The 16,421-nt window shown below is 44.4% G+C and overlaps 10 non-coding genes and 1 pseudogene across 10 annotated transcripts; all 11 read right to left on the bottom strand.

The window, feature by feature from the left end:
• Nucleotides 1-333: 333 nt before the first annotated feature.
• On the bottom strand, nucleotides 334-524 carry LOC141231022 (U2 spliceosomal RNA). The gene has a single exon (XR_012297439.1). It is a non-coding gene; the product is annotated as a U2 spliceosomal RNA (small nuclear RNA).
• Nucleotides 525-1,639: 1,115 nt separating this feature from the next.
• Nucleotides 1,640-1,830, bottom strand: LOC141231021 (U2 spliceosomal RNA). The gene has a single exon (XR_012297438.1). It is a non-coding gene; the product is annotated as a U2 spliceosomal RNA (small nuclear RNA).
• Nucleotides 1,831-2,945: 1,115 nt separating this feature from the next.
• Nucleotides 2,946-3,136, bottom strand: LOC141231020 (U2 spliceosomal RNA). Its single transcript, XR_012297437.1, has one exon. It is a non-coding gene; the product is annotated as a U2 spliceosomal RNA (small nuclear RNA).
• A 1,118-nt stretch (nucleotides 3,137-4,254) lies between these two features.
• On the bottom strand, nucleotides 4,255-4,445 carry LOC141231019 (U2 spliceosomal RNA). The gene has a single exon (XR_012297436.1). It is a non-coding gene; the product is annotated as a U2 spliceosomal RNA (small nuclear RNA).
• Nucleotides 4,446-5,560: 1,115 nt separating this feature from the next.
• On the bottom strand, nucleotides 5,561-5,751 carry LOC141231324 (U2 spliceosomal RNA). The gene has a single exon (XR_012297736.1). It is a non-coding gene; the product is annotated as a U2 spliceosomal RNA (small nuclear RNA).
• Nucleotides 5,752-6,866: 1,115 nt separating this feature from the next.
• LOC141231018 (U2 spliceosomal RNA) lies at nucleotides 6,867-7,057 on the bottom strand. Its single transcript, XR_012297435.1, has one exon. It is a non-coding gene; the product is annotated as a U2 spliceosomal RNA (small nuclear RNA).
• Nucleotides 7,058-8,175: 1,118 nt separating this feature from the next.
• LOC141231017 (U2 spliceosomal RNA) lies at nucleotides 8,176-8,366 on the bottom strand. The gene has a single exon (XR_012297434.1). It is a non-coding gene; the product is annotated as a U2 spliceosomal RNA (small nuclear RNA).
• A 1,115-nt stretch (nucleotides 8,367-9,481) lies between these two features.
• On the bottom strand, nucleotides 9,482-9,672 carry LOC141231016 (U2 spliceosomal RNA). The gene has a single exon (XR_012297433.1). It is a non-coding gene; the product is annotated as a U2 spliceosomal RNA (small nuclear RNA).
• A 1,115-nt stretch (nucleotides 9,673-10,787) lies between these two features.
• Nucleotides 10,788-10,978, bottom strand: LOC141231366 (U2 spliceosomal RNA). Its single transcript, XR_012297777.1, has one exon. It is a non-coding gene; the product is annotated as a U2 spliceosomal RNA (small nuclear RNA).
• Nucleotides 10,979-12,093: 1,115 nt separating this feature from the next.
• LOC141231014 (U2 spliceosomal RNA) lies at nucleotides 12,094-12,284 on the bottom strand. The gene has a single exon (XR_012297431.1). It is a non-coding gene; the product is annotated as a U2 spliceosomal RNA (small nuclear RNA).
• Nucleotides 12,285-13,399: 1,115 nt separating this feature from the next.
• LOC141231460 (U2 spliceosomal RNA) lies at nucleotides 13,400-13,576 on the bottom strand (annotated as a pseudogene).
• Between the last annotated feature and the right edge of the window lie 2,845 nt (nucleotides 13,577-16,421).

Genomic DNA, 16,421 nt, shown 5'->3' with positions numbered 1-16,421 from the left:
GGTCAATTATATTGTGCAGCTTATCTCACCACCTGTAGTTATTTAGGTGAAAGCTCCAAAATGCTTGCCTAATATGTCTGTTTATCCAAAAGGAAGTAAAAAGGGAGAGCTAAAGAGATAGCATTGCATCACATTACATGGCAATGCAATGCACAGTTGCTGAAGTTGAACCAAAATGAGCTTGTAATCTGGCTTCTGCAACTTTGAACATGAAAAATCCAATGAGGAGAAGAAAAGCAAAGCCAAAGAGTCCATCCCAAAATCCGACAAACAAGCAAAATGAACAAAAAACATTGAATTCAATTCTTTCTGATTTTAGAAACTGCATTAAAGAAGGGGTGCACCGGTCCTGGAGATACTGCAATACCAGGTCAATGCGTGGAGTGGACAGAGCAAGCTCTTTTTCCATCTCCCTGTTCTAAAAATCCATTTAATATATGGTCCCCAGATAGGGGACGTATCAGATATTAAACTGATAAGAACAGATACTACACTTGATCTTAGCCAAAAGGCCGAGAAGCGATAACCAGAATTGGTTTCAAACTACGGAGCCACCCAAGGATCCTGAAAAGTCCATTTGTGGAGATGAGCTCCTGGACTCCCGTTAAGAAGACATGTTGTCAACCTCTAGATCCCTTACATGCCTGCACTTTTCGGCTTGCTGCTGCTGCAATCCACGCGTTTTAGATCTGCATAACTCCACCTCTTTAAACACAGCACCTTCACCCCCTGCTGTTCCCACCCGCCTCAACACCGTTGGAAGGGAGGAGAACCAATTAAGGCGGGGGGTGGGGTGGAACGAGCAGCTGTCTACCCTTAGCAGGAGGGCTCCTGATTACATACCTCTCCTGCTGCTGCTGCTGCTGGCTGTCCAGCAGCAGACTGAAGGTGGCTGCTGCTGTGCACAGGTATATAAAGGCTCAGAGCCTATTATGACACGCGCAGCCAGCGTTCCATTGCCACATTCCATCTACTGCAGGCAGGATACCTGGCTGGCTGAATGTCGCTGAGAAGCTCACAGAGACCGCCATAAGCAACAGTTTAACAGAATGCCACAGACTAATCAACCAAACTTTTTGGGTTGGGTTCTCTTTTATAGTCTGCAGGCATTAAATGAAAGAAGTCAGTGTTCCAGCAGAAGGAGACAACGTTTCAGAAAAGGCATTGTAGCAAACCAAAAAAGAAATTTTAAGCGCAGCAGAGTAACCAGCGCACATACCTGTTAGCTCAGGTGAGTTTAAAAGGCTGCTGTTGATAACAAGGGCATTTGCTAAATAGATGGTGTGTGTGCAACAATATACTGAAAGGTCAATTATATTGTGCAGCTTATCTCACCACCTGTAGTTATTTAGGTGAAAGCTCCAAAATGCTTGCCTAATATGTCTGTTTATCCAAAAGGAAGTAAAAAGGGAGAGCTAGAAAGATAGCATTGCATCACATTACATGGCAATGCAATGCACAGTTGCTGAAGTTGAACCAAAATGAGCTTGTAATCTGGCTTCTGCAACTTTGAACATGAAAAATCCAATGAGGAGAAGAAAAGCAAAGCCAAAGAGTCCATCCCAAAATCCGACAAACAAGCAAAATGAACAAAAAACATTGAATTCAATTCTTTCTGATTTTAGAAACTGCATTAAAGAAGGGGTGCACCGGTCCTGGAGATACTGCAATACCAGGTCAATGCGTGGAGTGGACAGAGCAAGCTCTTTTTCCATCTCCCTGTTCTAAAAATCCATTTAATATATGGTCCCCAGATAGGGGACGTATCAGATATTAAACTGATAAGAACAGATACTACACTTGATCTTAGCCAAAAGGCCGAGAAGCGATAACCAGAATTGGTTTCAAACTACGGAGCCACCCAAGGATCATGAAAAGTCCATTTGTGGAGATGAGCTCCTGGACTCCCGTTAAGAAGACATGTTGTCAACCTCTAGATCCCTTACATGCCTGCACTTTTCGGCTTGCTGCTGCTGCAATCCACGCGTTTTAGATCTGCATAACTCCACCTCTTTAAACACAGCACCTTCACCCCCTGCTGTTCCCACCCGCCTCAACACCGTTGAAAGGGAGGAGAACCAATTAAGGCGGGGGGTGGGGTGGAACGAGCAGCTGTCTACCCTTAGCAGGAGGGCTCCTGATCACATACCTCTCCTGCTGCTGCTGCTGCTGGCTGTCCAGCAGCAGACTGAAGGTGGCTGCTGCTGTGCACAGGTATATAAAGGCTCAGAGCCTATTATGACACGCGCAGCCAGCGTTCCATTGCCACATTCCATCTACTGCAGGCAGGATACCTGGCTGGCTGAATGTCGCTGAGAAGCTCACAGAGACCGCCATAAGCAACAGTTTAACAGAATGCCACAGACTAATCAACCAAACTTTTTGGGTTGGGTTCTCTTTTATAGTCTGCAGGCATTAAATGAAAGAAGTCAGTGTTCCAGCAGAAGGAGACAACGTTTCAGAAAAGGCATTGTAGCAAACCAAAAAAGAAATTTTAAGCGCAGCAGAGTAACCAGCGCACATACCTGTTAGCTCAGGTGAGTTTAAAAGGCTGCTGTTGATAACAAGGGCATTTGCTAAATAGATGGTGTGTGTGCAACAATATACTGAAAGGTCAATTATATTGTGCAGCTTATCTCACCACCTGTAGTTATTTAGGTGAAAGCTCCAAAATGCTTGCCTAATATGTCTGTTTATCCAAAAGGAAGTAAAAAGGGAGAGCTAGAAAGATAGCATTGCATCACATTACATGGCAATGCAATGCACAGTTGCTGAAGTTGAACCAAAATGAGCTTGTAATCTGGCTTCTGCAACTTTGAACATGAAAAATCCAATGAGGAGAAGAAAAGCAAAGCCAAAGAGTCCATCCCAAAATCCGACAAACAAGCAAAATGAACAAAAAACATTGAATTCAATTCTTTCTGATTTTAGAAACTGCATTAAAGAAGGGGTGCACCGGTCCTGGAGATACTGCAATACCAGGTCAATGCGTGGAGTGGACAGAGCAAGCTCTTTTTCCATCTCCCTGTTCTAAAAATCCATTTAATATATGGTCCCCAGATAGGGGACGTATCAGATATTAAACTGATAAGAACAGATACTACACTTGATCTTAGCCAAAAGGCCGAGAAGCGATAACCAGAATTGGTTTCAAACTACGGAGCCACCCAAGGATCCTGAAAAGTCCATTTGTGGAGATGAGCTCCTGGACTCCCGTTAAGAAGACATGTTGTCAACCTCTAGATCCCTTACATGCCTGCACTTTTCGGCTTGCTGCTGCTGCAATCCACGCGTTTTAGATCTGCATAACTCCACCTCTTTAAACACAGCACCTTCACCCCCTGCTGTTCCCACCCGCCTCAACACCGTTGGAAGGGAGGAGAACCAATTAAGGCGGGGGGTGGGATGGAACGAGCAGCTGTCTACCCTTAGCAGGAGGGCTCCTGATTACATACCTCTCCTGCTGCTGCTGCTGCTGCTGGCTGTCCAGCAGCAGACTGAAGGTGGCTGCTGCTGTGCACAGGTATATAAAGGCTCAGAGCCTATTATGACACGCGCAGCCAGCGTTCCATTGCCACATTCCATCTACTGCAGGCAGGATACCTGGCTGGCTGAATGTCGCTGAGAAGCTCACAGAGACCGCCATAAGCAACAGTTTAACAGAATGCCACAGACTAATCAACCAAACTTTTTGGGTTGGGTTCTCTTTTATAGTCTGCAGGCATTAAATGAAAGAAGTCAGTGTTCCAGCAGAAGGAGACAACGTTTCAGAAAAGGCATTGTAGCAAACCAAAAAAGAAATTTTAAGCGCAGCAGAGTAACCAGCGCACATACCTGTTAGCTCAGGTGAGTTTAAAAGGCTGCTGTTGATAACAAGGGCATTTGCTAAATAGATGGTGTGTGTGCAACAATATACTGAAAGGTCAATTATATTGTGCAGCTTATCTCACCACCTGTAGTTATTTAGGTGAAAGCTCCAAAATGCTTGCCTAATATGTCTGTTTATCCAAAAGGAAGTAAAAAGGGAGAGCTAGAAAGATAGCATTGCATCACATTACATGGCAATGCAATGCACAGTTGCTGAAGTTGAACCAAAATGAGCTTGTAATCTGGCTTCTGCAACTTTGAACATGAAAAATCCAATGAGGAGAAGAAAAGCAAAGCCAAAGAGTCCATCCCCAAATCCGACAAACAAGCAAAATGAACAAAAAACATTGAATTCAATTCTTTCTGATTTTAGAAACTGCATTAAAGAAGGGGTGCACCGGTCCTGGAGATACTGCAATACCAGGTCAATGCGTGGAGTGGACAGAGCAAGCTCTTTTTCCATCTCCCTGTTCTAAAAATCCATTTAATATATGGTCCCCAGATAGGGGACGTATCAGATATTAAACTGATAAGAACAGATACTACACTTGATCTTAGCCAAAAGGCCGAGAAGCGATAACCAGAATTGGTTTCAAACTACGGAGCCACCCAAGGATCCTGAAAAGTCCATTTGTGGAGATGAGCTCCTGGACTCCCGTTAAGAAGACATGTTGTCAACCTCTAGATCCCTTACATGCCTGCACTTTTCGGCTTGCTGCTGCTGCAATCCACGCGTTTTAGATCTGCATAACTCCACCTCTTTAAACACAGCACCTTCACCCCCTGCTGTTCCCACCCGCCTCAACACCGTTGGAAGGGAGGAGAACCAATTAAGGCGGGGGGTGGGGTGGAACGAGCAGCTGTCTACCCTTAGCAGGAGGGCTCCTGATTACATACCTCTCCTGCTGCTGCTGCTGCTGGCTGTCCAGCAGCAGACTGAAGGTGGCTGCTGCTGTGCACAGGTATATAAAGGCTCAGAGCCTATTATGACACGCGCAGCCAGCGTTCCATTGCCACATTCCATCTACTGCAGGCAGGATACCTGGCTGGCTGAATGTCGCTGAGAAGCTCACAGAGACCGCCATAAGCAACAGTTTAACAGAATGCCACAGACTAATCAACCAAACTTTTTGGGTTGGGTTCTCTTTTATAGTCTGCAGGCATTAAATGAAAGAAGTCAGTGTTCCAGCAGAAGGAGACAACGTTTCAGAAAAGGCATTGTAGCAAACCAAAAAAGAAATTTTAAGCGCAGCAGAGTAACCAGCGCACATACCTGTTAGCTCAGGTGAGTTTAAAAGGCTGCTGTTGATAACAAGGGCATTTGCTAAATAGATGGTGTGTGTGCAACAATATACTGAAAGGTCAATTATATTGTGCAGCTTATCTCACCACCTGTAGTTATTTAGGTGAAAGCTCCAAAATGCTTGCCTAATATGTCTGTTTATCCAAAAGGAAGTAAAAAGGGAGAGCTAGAAAGATAGCATTGCATCACATTACATGGCAATGCAATGCACAGTTGCTGAAGTTGAACCAAAATGAGCTTGTAATCTGGCTTCTGCAACTTTGAACATGAAAAATCCAATGAGGAGAAGAAAAGCAAAGCCAAAGAGTCCATCCCAAAATCCGACAAACAAGCAAAATGAACAAAAAACATTGAATTCAATTCTTTCTGATTTTAGAAACTGCATTAAAGAAGGGGTGCACCGATCCTGGAGATACTGCAATACCAGGTCAATGCGTGGAGTGGACAGAGCAAGCTCTTTTTCCATCTCCCTGTTCTAAAAATCCATTTAATATATGGTCCCCAGATAGGGGACGTATCAGATATTAAACTGATAAGAACAGATACTACACTTGATCTTAGCCAAAAGGCCGAGAAGCGATAACCAGAATTGGTTTCAAACTACGGAGCCACCCAAGGATCCTGAAAGGTCCATTTGTGGAGATGAGCTCCTGGACTCCCGTTAAGAAGACATGTTGTCAACCTCTAGATCCCTTACATGCCTGCACTTTTCGGCTTGCTGCTGCTGCAATTCACACGTTTTAGATCTGCATAACTCCACCTCTTTAAACACAGCACCTTCACCCCCTGCTGTTCCCACCCGCCTCAACACCGTTGGAAGGGAGGAGAACCAATTAAGGCGGGGGGTGGGGTGGAACGAGCAGCTGTCTACCCTTAGCAGGAGGGCTCCTGATTACATACCTCTCCTGCTGCTGCTGCTGCTGGCTGTCCAGCAGCAGACTGAAGGTGGCTGCTGCTGTGCACAGGTATATAAAGGCTCAGAGCCTATTATGACACGCGCAGCCAGCGTTCCATTGCCACATTCCATCTACTGCAGGCAGGATACCTGGCTGGCTGAATGTCGCTGAGAAGCTCACAGAGACCGCCATAAGCAACAGTTTAACAGAATGCCACAGACTAATCAACCAAACTTTTTGGGTTGGGCTCTCTTTTATAGTCTGCAGGCATTAAATGAAAGAAGTCAGTGTTCCAGCAGAAGGAGACAACGTTTCAGAAAAGGCATTGTAGCAAACCAAAAAAGAAATTTTAAGCGCAGCAGAGTAACCAGCGCACATACCTGTTAGCTCAGGTGAGTTTAAAAGGCTGCTGTTGATAACAAGGGCATTTGCTAAATAGATGGTGTGTGTGCAACAATATACTGAAAGGTCAATTATATTGTGCAGCTTATCTCACCACCTGTAGTTATTTAGGTGAAAGCTCCAAAATGCTTGCCTAATATGTCTGTTTATCCAAAAGGAAGTAAAAAGGGAGAGCTAGAAAGATAGCATTGCATCACATTACATGGCAATGCAATGCACAGTTGCTGAAGTTGAACCAAAATGAGCTTGTAATCTGGCTTCTGCAACTTTGAACATGAAAAATCCAATGAGGAGAAGAAAAGCAAAGCCAAAGAGTCCATCCCCAAATCCGACAAACAAGCAAAATGAACAAAAAACATTGAATTCAATTCTTTCTGATTTTAGAAACTGCATTAAAGAAGGGGTGCACCGGTCCTGGAGATACTGCAATACCAGGTCAATGCGTGGAGTGGACAGAGCAAGCTCTTTTTCCATCTCCCTGTTCTAAAAATCCATTTAATATATGGTCCCCAGATAGGGGACGTATCAGATATTAAACTGATAAGAACAGATACTACACTTGATCTTAGCCAAAAGGCCGAGAAGCGATAACCAGAATTGGTTTCAAACTACGGAGCCACCCAAGGATCCTGAAAAGTCCATTTGTGGAGATGAGCTCCTGGACTCCCGTTAAGAAGACATGTTGTCAACCTCTAGATCCCTTACATGCCTGCACTTTTCGGCTTGCTGCTGCTGCAATCCACGCGTTTTAGATCTGCATAACTCCACCTCTTTAAACACAGCACCTTCACCCCCTGCTGTTCCCACCCGCCTCAACACCGTTGGAAGGGAGGAGAACCAATTAAGGCGGGGGGTGGGATGGAACGAGCAGCTGTCTACCCTTAGCAGGAGGGCTCCTGATTACATACCTCTCCTGCTGCTGCTGCTGCTGCTGGCTGTCCAGCAGCAGACTGAAGGTGGCTGCTGCTGTGCACAGGTATATAAAGGCTCAGAGCCTATTATGACACGCGCAGCCAGCGTTCCATTGCCACATTCCATCTACTGCAGGCAGGATACCTGGCTGGCTGAATGTCGCTGAGAAGCTCACAGAGACCGCCATAAGCAACAGTTTAACAGAATGCCACAGACTAATCAACCAAACTTTTTGGGTTGGGTTCTCTTTTATAGTCTGCAGGCATTAAATGAAAGAAGTCAGTGTTCCAGCAGAAGGAGACAACGTTTCAGAAAAGGCATTGTAGCAAACCAAAAAAGAAATTTTAAGCGCAGCAGAGTAACCAGCGCACATACCTGTTAGCTCAGGTGAGTTTAAAAGGCTGCTGTTGATAACAAGGGCATTTGCTAAATAGATGGTGTGTGTGCAACAATATACTGAAAGGTCAATTATATTGTGCAGCTTATCTCACCACCTGTAGTTATTTAGGTGAAAGCTCCAAAATGCTTGCCTAATATGTCTGTTTATCCAAAAGGAAGTAAAAAGGGAGAGCTAGAAAGATAGCATTGCATCACATTACATGGCAATGCAATGCACAGTTGCTGAAGTTGAACCAAAATGAGCTTGTAATCTGGCTTCTGCAACTTTGAACATGAAAAATCCAATGAGGAGAAGAAAAGCAAAGCCAAAGAGTCCATCCCCAAATCCGACAAACAAGCAAAATGAACAAAAAACATTGAATTCAATTCTTTCTGATTTTAGAAACTGCATTAAAGAAGGGGTGCACCGGTCCTGGAGATACTGCAATACCAGGTCAATGCGTGGAGTGGACAGAGCAAGCTCTTTTTCCATCTCCCTGTTCTAAAAATCCATTTAATATATGGTCCCCAGATAGGGGACGTATCAGATATTAAACTGATAAGAACAGATACTACACTTGATCTTAGCCAAAAGGCCGAGAAGCGATAACCAGAATTGGTTTCAAACTACGGAGCCACCCAAGGATCCTGAAAAGTCCATTTGTGGAGATGAGCTCCTGGACTCCCGTTAAGAAGACATGTTGTCAACCTCTAGATCCCTTACATGCCTGCACTTTTCGGCTTGCTGCTGCTGCAATCCACGCGTTTTAGATCTGCATAACTCCACCTCTTTAAACACAGCACCTTCACCCCCTGCTGTTCCCACCCGCCTCAACACCGTTGGAAGGGAGGAGAACCAATTAAGGCGGGGGGTGGGGTGGAACGAGCAGCTGTCTACCCTTAGCAGGAGGGCTCCTGATTACATACCTCTCCTGCTGCTGCTGCTGCTGGCTGTCCAGCAGCAGACTGAAGGTGGCTGCTGCTGTGCACAGGTATATAAAGGCTCAGAGCCTATTATGACACGCGCAGCCAGCGTTCCATTGCCACATTCCATCTACTGCAGGCAGGATACCTGGCTGGCTGAATGTCGCTGAGAAGCTCACAGAGACCGCCATAAGCAACAGTTTAACAGAATGCCACAGACTAATCAACCAAACTTTTTGGGTTGGGTTCTCTTTTATAGTCTGCAGGCATTAAATGAAAGAAGTCAGTGTTCCAGCAGAAGGAGACAACGTTTCAGAAAAGGCATTGTAGCAAACCAAAAAAGAAATTTTAAGCGCAGCAGAGTAACCAGCGCACATACCTGTTAGCTCAGGTGAGTTTAAAAGGCTGCTGTTGATAACAAGGGCATTTGCTAAATAGATGGTGTGTGTGCAACAATATACTGAAAGGTCAATTATATTGTGCAGCTTATCTCACCACCTGTAGTTATTTAGGTGAAAGCTCCAAAATGCTTGCCTAATATGTCTGTTTATCCAAAAGGAAGTAAAAAGGGAGAGCTAGAAAGATAGCATTGCATCACATTACATGGCAATGCAATGCACAGTTGCTGAAGTTGAACCAAAATGAGCTTATAATCTGGCTTCTGCAACTTTGAACATGAAAAATCCAATGAGGAGAAGAAAAGCAAAGCCAAAGAGTCCATCCCAAAATCCGACAAACAAGCAAAATGAACAAAAAACATTGAATTCAATTCTTTCTGATTTTAGAAACTGCATTAAAGAAGGGGTGCACCGGTCCTGGAGATACTGCAATACCAGGTCAATGCGTGGAGTGGACAGAGCAAGCTCTTTTTCCATCTCCCTGTTCTAAAAATCCATTTAATATATGGTCCCCAGATAGGGGACGTATCAGATATTAAACTGATAAGAACAGATACTACACTTGATCTTAGCCAAAAGGCCGAGAAGCGATAACCAGAATTGGTTTCAAACTACGGAGCCACCCAAGGAGCCTGAAAGGTCCATTTGTGGAGATGAGCTCCTGGACTCCCGTTAAGAAGACATGTTGTCAACCTCTAGATCCCTTACATGCCTGCACTTTTCGGCTTGCTGCTGCTGCAATTCACACGTTTTAGATCTGCATAACTCCACCTCTTTAAACACAGCACCTTCACCCCCTGCTGTTCCCACCCGCCTCAACACCGTTGGAAGGGAGGAGAACCAATTAAGGCGGGGGGTGGGGTGGAACGAGCAGCTGTCTACCCTTAGCAGGAGGGCTCCTGATTACATACCTCTCCTGCTGCTGCTGCTGCTGGCTGTCCAGCAGCAGACTGAAGGTGGCTGCTGCTGTGCACAGGTATATAAAGGCTCAGAGCCTATTATGACACGCGCAGCCAGCGTTCCATTGCCACATTCCATCTACTGCAGGCAGGATACCTGGCTGGCTGAATGTCGCTGAGAAGCTCACAGAGACCGCCATAAGCAACAGTTTAACAGAATGCCACAGACTAATCAACCAAACTTTTTGGGTTGGGCTCTCTTTTATAGTCTGCAGGCATTAAATGAAAGAAGTCAGTTTTCCAGCAGAAGGAGACAACGTTTCAGAAAAGGCATTGTAGCAAACCAAAAAAGAAATTTTAAGCGCAGCAGAGTAACCAGCGCACATACCTGTTAGCTCAGGTGAGTTTAAAAGGCTGCTGTTGATAACAAGGGCATTTGCTAAATAGATGGTGTGTGTGCAACAATATACTGAAAGGTCAATTATATTGTGCAGCTTATCTCACCACCTGTAGTTATTTAGGTGAAAGCTCCAAAATGCTTGCCTAATATGTCTGTTTATCCAAAAGGAAGTAAAAAGGGAGAGCTAGAAAGATAGCATTGCATCACATTACATGGCAATGCAATGCACAGTTGCTGAAGTTGAACCAAAATGAGCTTGTAATCTGGCTTCTGCAACTTTGAACATGAAAAATCCAATGAGGAGAAGAAAAGCAAAGCCAAAGAGTCCATCCCAAAATCCGACAAACAAGCAAAATGAACAAAAAACATTGAATTCAATTCTTTCTGATTTTAGAAACTGCATTAAAGAAGGGGTGCACCGGTCCTGGAGATACTGCAATACCAGGTCAATGCGTGGAGTGGACAGAGCAAGCTCTTTTTCCATCTCCCTGTTCTAAAAATCCATTTAATATATGGTCCCCAGATAGGGGACGTATCAGATATTAAACTGATAAGAACAGATACTACACTTGATCTTAGCCAAAAGGACGAGAAGCGATAACCAGAATTGGTTTCAAACTACGGAGCCACCCAAGGATCCTGAAAAGTCCATTTGTGGAGATGAGCTCCTGGACTCCCGTTAAGAAGACATGTTGTCAACCTCTAGATCCCTTACATGCCTGCACTTTTCGGCTTGCTGCTGCTGCAATCCACGCGTTTTAGATCTGCATAACTCCACCTCTTTAAACACAGCACCTTCACCCCCTGCTGTTCCCACCCGCCTCAACACCGTTGGAAGGGAGGAGAACCAATTAAGGCGGGGGGTGGGGTGGAACGAGCAGCTGTCTACCCTTAGCAGGAGGGCTCCTGATTACATACCTCTCCTGCTGCTGCTGCTGCTGGCTGTCCAGCAGCAGACTGAAGGTGGCTGCTGCTGTGCACAGGTATATAAAGGCTCAGAGCCTATTATGACACGCGCAGCCAGCGTTCCATTGCCACATTCCATCTACTGCAGGCAGGATACCTGGCTGGCTGAATGTCGCTGAGAAGCTCACAGAGACCGCCATAAGCAACAGTTTAACAGAATGCCACAGACTAATCAACCAAACTTTTTGGGTTGGGTTCTCTTTTATAGTCTGCAGGCATTAAATGAAAGAAGTCAGTGTTCCAGCAGAAGGAGACAACGTTTCAGAAAAGGCATTGTAGCAAACCAAAAAAGAAATTTTAAGCGCAGCAGAGTAACCAGCGCACATACCTGTTAGCTCAGGTGAGTTTAAAAGGCTGCTGTTGATAACAAGGGCATTTGCTAAATAGATGGTGTGTGTGCAACAATATACTGAAAGGTCAATTATATTGTGCAGCTTATCTCACCACCTGTAGTTATTTAGGTGAAAGCTCCAAAATGCTTGCCTAATATGTCTGTTTATCCAAAAGGAAGTAAAAAGGGAGAGCTAGAAAGATAGCATTGCATCACATTACATGGCAATGCAATGCACAGTTGCTGAAGTTGAACCAAAATGAGCTTGTAATCTGGCTTCTGCAACTTTGAACATGAAAAATCCAATGAGGAGAAGAAAAGCAAAGCCAAAGAGTCCATCCCAAAATCCGACAAACAAGCAAAATGAACAAAAAACATTGAATTCAATTCTTTCTGATTTTAGAAACTGCATTAAAGAAGGGGTGCACCGGTCCTGGAGATACTGCAATACCAGGTCAATGCGTGGAGTGGACAGAGCAAGCTCTTTTTCCATCTCCCTGTTCTAAAAATCCATTTAATATATGGTCCCCAGATAGGGGACGTATCAGATATTAAACTGATAAGAACAGATACTACACTTGATCTTAGCCAAAAGGCCGAGAAGCGATAACCAGAATTGGTTTCAAACTACGGAGCCACCCAAGGATCCTGAAAAGTCCATTTGTGGAGATGAGCTCCTGGACTCCCGTTAAGAAGACATGTTGTCAACCTCTAGATCCCTTACATGCCTGCACTTTTCGGCTTGCTGCTGCTGCAATCCACGCGTTTTAGATCTGCATAACTCCACCTCTTTAAACACAGCACCTTCACCCCCTGCTGTTCCCACCCGCCTCAACACCGTTGGAAGGGAGGAGAACCAATTAAGGCGGGGGGTGGGGTGGAACGAGCAGCTGTCTACCCTTAGCAGGAGGGCTCCTGATTACATACCTCTCCTGCTGCTGCTGCTGCTGGCTGTCCAGCAGCAGACTGAAGGTGGCTGCTGCTGTGCACAGGTATATAAAGGCTCAGAGCCTATTATGACACACGCAGCCAGCGTTCCATTGCCACATTCCATCTACTGCAGGCAGGATACCTGGCTGGCTGAATGTCGCTGAGAAGCTCACAGAGACCGCCATAAGCAACAGTTTAACAGAATGCCACAGACTAATCAACCAAACTTTTTGGGTTGGGTTCTCTTTTATAGTCTGCAGGCATTAAATGAAAGAAGTCAGTGTTCCAGCAGAAGGAGACAACGTTTCAGAAAAGGCATTGTAGCAAACCAAAAAATAAATTTTAAGCGCAGCAGAGTAACCAGCGCACATACCTGTTAGCTCAGGTGAGTTTAAAAGGCTGCTGTTGATAACAAGGGCATTTGCTAAATAGATGGTGTGTGTGCAACAATATACTGAAAGGTCAATTATATTGTGCAGCTTATCTCACCACCTGTAGTTATTTAGGTGAAAGCTCCAAAATGCTTGCCTAATATGTCTGTTTATCCAAAAGGAAGTAAAAAGGGAGAGCTAGAAAGATAGCATTGCATCACATTACATGGCAATGCAATGCACAGTTGCTGAAGTTGAACCAAAATGAGCTTGTAATCTGGCTTCTGCAACTTTGAACATGAAAAATCCAATGAGGAGAAGAAAAGCAAAGCCAAAGAGTCCATCCCAAAATCCGACAAACAAGCAAAATGAACAAAAAACATTGAATTCAATTCTTTCTGATTTTAGAAACTGCATTAAAGAAGGGGTGCACCGGTCCTGGAGATACTGCAATACCAGGTCAATGCGTGGAGTGGACAGAGCAAGCTCTTTTTCCATCTCCCTGTTCTAAAAATCCATTTAATATATGGTCCCCAGATAGGGGACGTATCAGATATTAAACTGATAAGAACAGATTTTTTTTTTTTTTTTTAATTTTTTTTTTTCCACTCAGATTACAAGTCCCATATTTACCATTTCATGCTTTGCAATGATTTCCAAATGGTATTAGGTTGTTATCCATCATTGTGGGTCATATATCCATTTTTCCAATCTTATTTTATATATATACGTTTATATTATCACAATACAGTTATTCCATATTCTTTACATCACAACATTACAATCTTTACCATTACGATTTAAGGCAACATTCCTCTCTTCAGGCCATATGCTGCCAAGGCATTCAAAAGCCTTCCATCCAGAAACCGACCATCCCAAGCTTCTTCTACCTCTTTAGCCAACGACTGAGGTATTCTGTAAGTTGAAAAAAAACGATGCATATCGCTATAAATGTTATTCCACACTTTGCGCCTTAGACTAGCCTGACTCCCCCCTTCACAACTATTTAGCATTTTCAACACTTCTTGTCTCTCCTCCATCTCCCTCATATTTTTTTCTGAAACATCATTTGCTTTACTAGAGTCCTTCCCAGATGACAAAACTCCTTCAATTTCTTCTCTGGCTTCACATGCGACATCCTCTCTTTCTTCTTCACTAGTTTCTTCACCCTCCTCCTCCTCTTCCATATTACTTACAGCACCTTCCTTTTCATCCTGACTGGAGGACTCACTTTCCTCCTGATCTTCTGACTCCCTATCCACCTCCACTTCTTCTTCCAAGCTAGTATTTTCAATCTCAACGTCTGTGATATCACTCTCAGTATCTTCTTCCATATGATAACCTTCTTTTCTTATATCTCTTATTTGTTCCTCCTTCTTTTGAGATATGTTCTCTTCCGTTTCATCATGGGGGGCAGCTTCAGACTCTTCTTCTTTTCCATCTTCCTTGTCAACTGACTTCTCCTCCCTTTTATTGACAGGACAGCAATCATATAAATGACCACTGCCACCACATAGATTACATTTCTTACTTTTTTCACAATTCTCTGCCTTATGTCCCACTTCTTCACACTTGGCACACCACTGTAATGTACAGGAATCCTTTTCATGGCCATACTGTTTACAACGCCTACAAAACTTCGGCATACCTGTAAAGAACATATCTCCATTAACTGTCCCGATTTTGAATCTACTTGGTGGGAGTACCACAACACCATCCGAACTTTCCTTGAACTTGACCAGGAACCTCCACCTCGTGGTCCAAAAACCATATCGGTTAAACATTTTGCCAGCAGAACTCACTTTCTCACAGTACCGGGATAAAAAGGTCATGATCTCTTCTTCCAATATGAAAGGACTATACATCCTTATTACTATTAGCCTTTCCTTCCTAGGAAAATGCGACACAAAAAAAACACCTTCAAGTATCGAATCTTCCTTCACTAGATCCATTCTCTTCCAAAAGTCAGAAAAGATATCTTCTGAACAAAAAATAACATCATATATCCCTCTCTTCGGGAACTCCAACATAGACAAAACTTGTTCCATTTGAACTTCCAATAGTTCAAACAAAATCTTCTCTACCAAAAAAAACAAGCCAGACTTCTTCTTCTCTGGATCCAAAAAAATAAACCGCACTGCATTCTTCAATCTTGCAAAAACTGGGACCTCTTCACAGGTCAGCATATTTGGGCTTCTCCCGTCCATATCTTCACACCAAAGGTGGCAAAAATCCTCCTCGCCTACTTAAAAAAAGCAGGCAGGCTGATCGCCCCTCGTTGCCCCGGGACTAATCCGGCTCCCCAAAAGCAGCAAGGGGGTGAAGCCGCACTGCTACATGCAGCGATCCCCCGAGGCCAAGGAGCCGGGTACCCAAGGCACCTCTCAGCCAAGACCAAGGCAGCAACCGGTAGATCACTGCACTTGATCTTAGCCAAAAGGCCGAGAAGCGATAACCAGAATTGGTTTCAAACTACGGAGCCACCCAAGGATCCTGAAAAGTCCATTTGTGGAGATGAGCTCCTGGACTCCCGTTAAGAAGACATGTTGTCAACCTCTAGATCCCTTACATGCCTGCACTTTTCGGCTTGCTGCTGCTGCAATCCACGCGTTTTAGATCTGCATAACTCCACCTCTTTAATCACAGCACCTTCACCCCCTGCTGTTACCACCCGCCTCAACACCGTTGGAAGGGAGGAGAACCAATTAAGGCGGGGGGTGGGGTGGAACGAGCAGCTGTCTACCCTTAGCAGGAGGGCTCCTGATTACATACCTCTCCTGCTGCTGCTGCTGCTGGCTGTCCAGCAGCAGACTGAAGGTGGCTGCTGCTGTGCACAGGTATATAAAGGCTCAGAGCCTATTATGACACGCGCAGCCAGCGTTCCATTGCCACATTCCATCTACTGCAGGCAGGATACCTGGCTGGCTGAATGTCGCTGAGAAGCTCACAGAGACCGCCATAAGCAACAGTTTAACAGAATGCCACAGACTAATCAACCAAACTTTTTGGGTTGGGTTCTCTTTTATAGTCTGCAGGCATTAAATGAAAGAAGTCAGTGTTCCAGCAGAAGGAGACAACGTTTCAGAAAAGGCATTGTAGCAAACCAAAAAAGAAATTTTAAGCGCAGCAGAGTAACCAGCGCACATACCTGTTAGCTCAGGTGAGTTTAAAAGGCTGCTGTTGATAACAAGGGCATTTGCTAAATAGATGGTGTGTGTGCAACAATATACTGAAAGGTCAATTATATTGTGCAGCTTATCTCACCACCTGTAGTTATTTAGGTGAAAGCTCCAAAATGCTTGCCTAATATGTCTGTTTATCCAAAAGGAAGTAAAAAGGGAGAGCTAGAAAGATAGCATTGCATCACATTACATGGCAATGCAATGCACAGTTGCTGAAGTTGAACCAAAATGAGCTTGTAATCTGGCTTCTGCAACTTTGAAC

The sequence above is a fragment of the Phyllobates terribilis genome, unplaced genomic scaffold, assembly GCF_046119375.1.
Source record: "Phyllobates terribilis strain yellow unplaced genomic scaffold, ASM4611937v1 Scaffold_505__1_contigs__length_1300667, whole genome shotgun sequence".
In the NCBI taxonomy this organism is placed as follows: domain Eukaryota; kingdom Metazoa; phylum Chordata; class Amphibia; order Anura; family Dendrobatidae; genus Phyllobates; species Phyllobates terribilis.
This window is presented reverse-complemented; position numbering and strand designations above follow the sequence as displayed.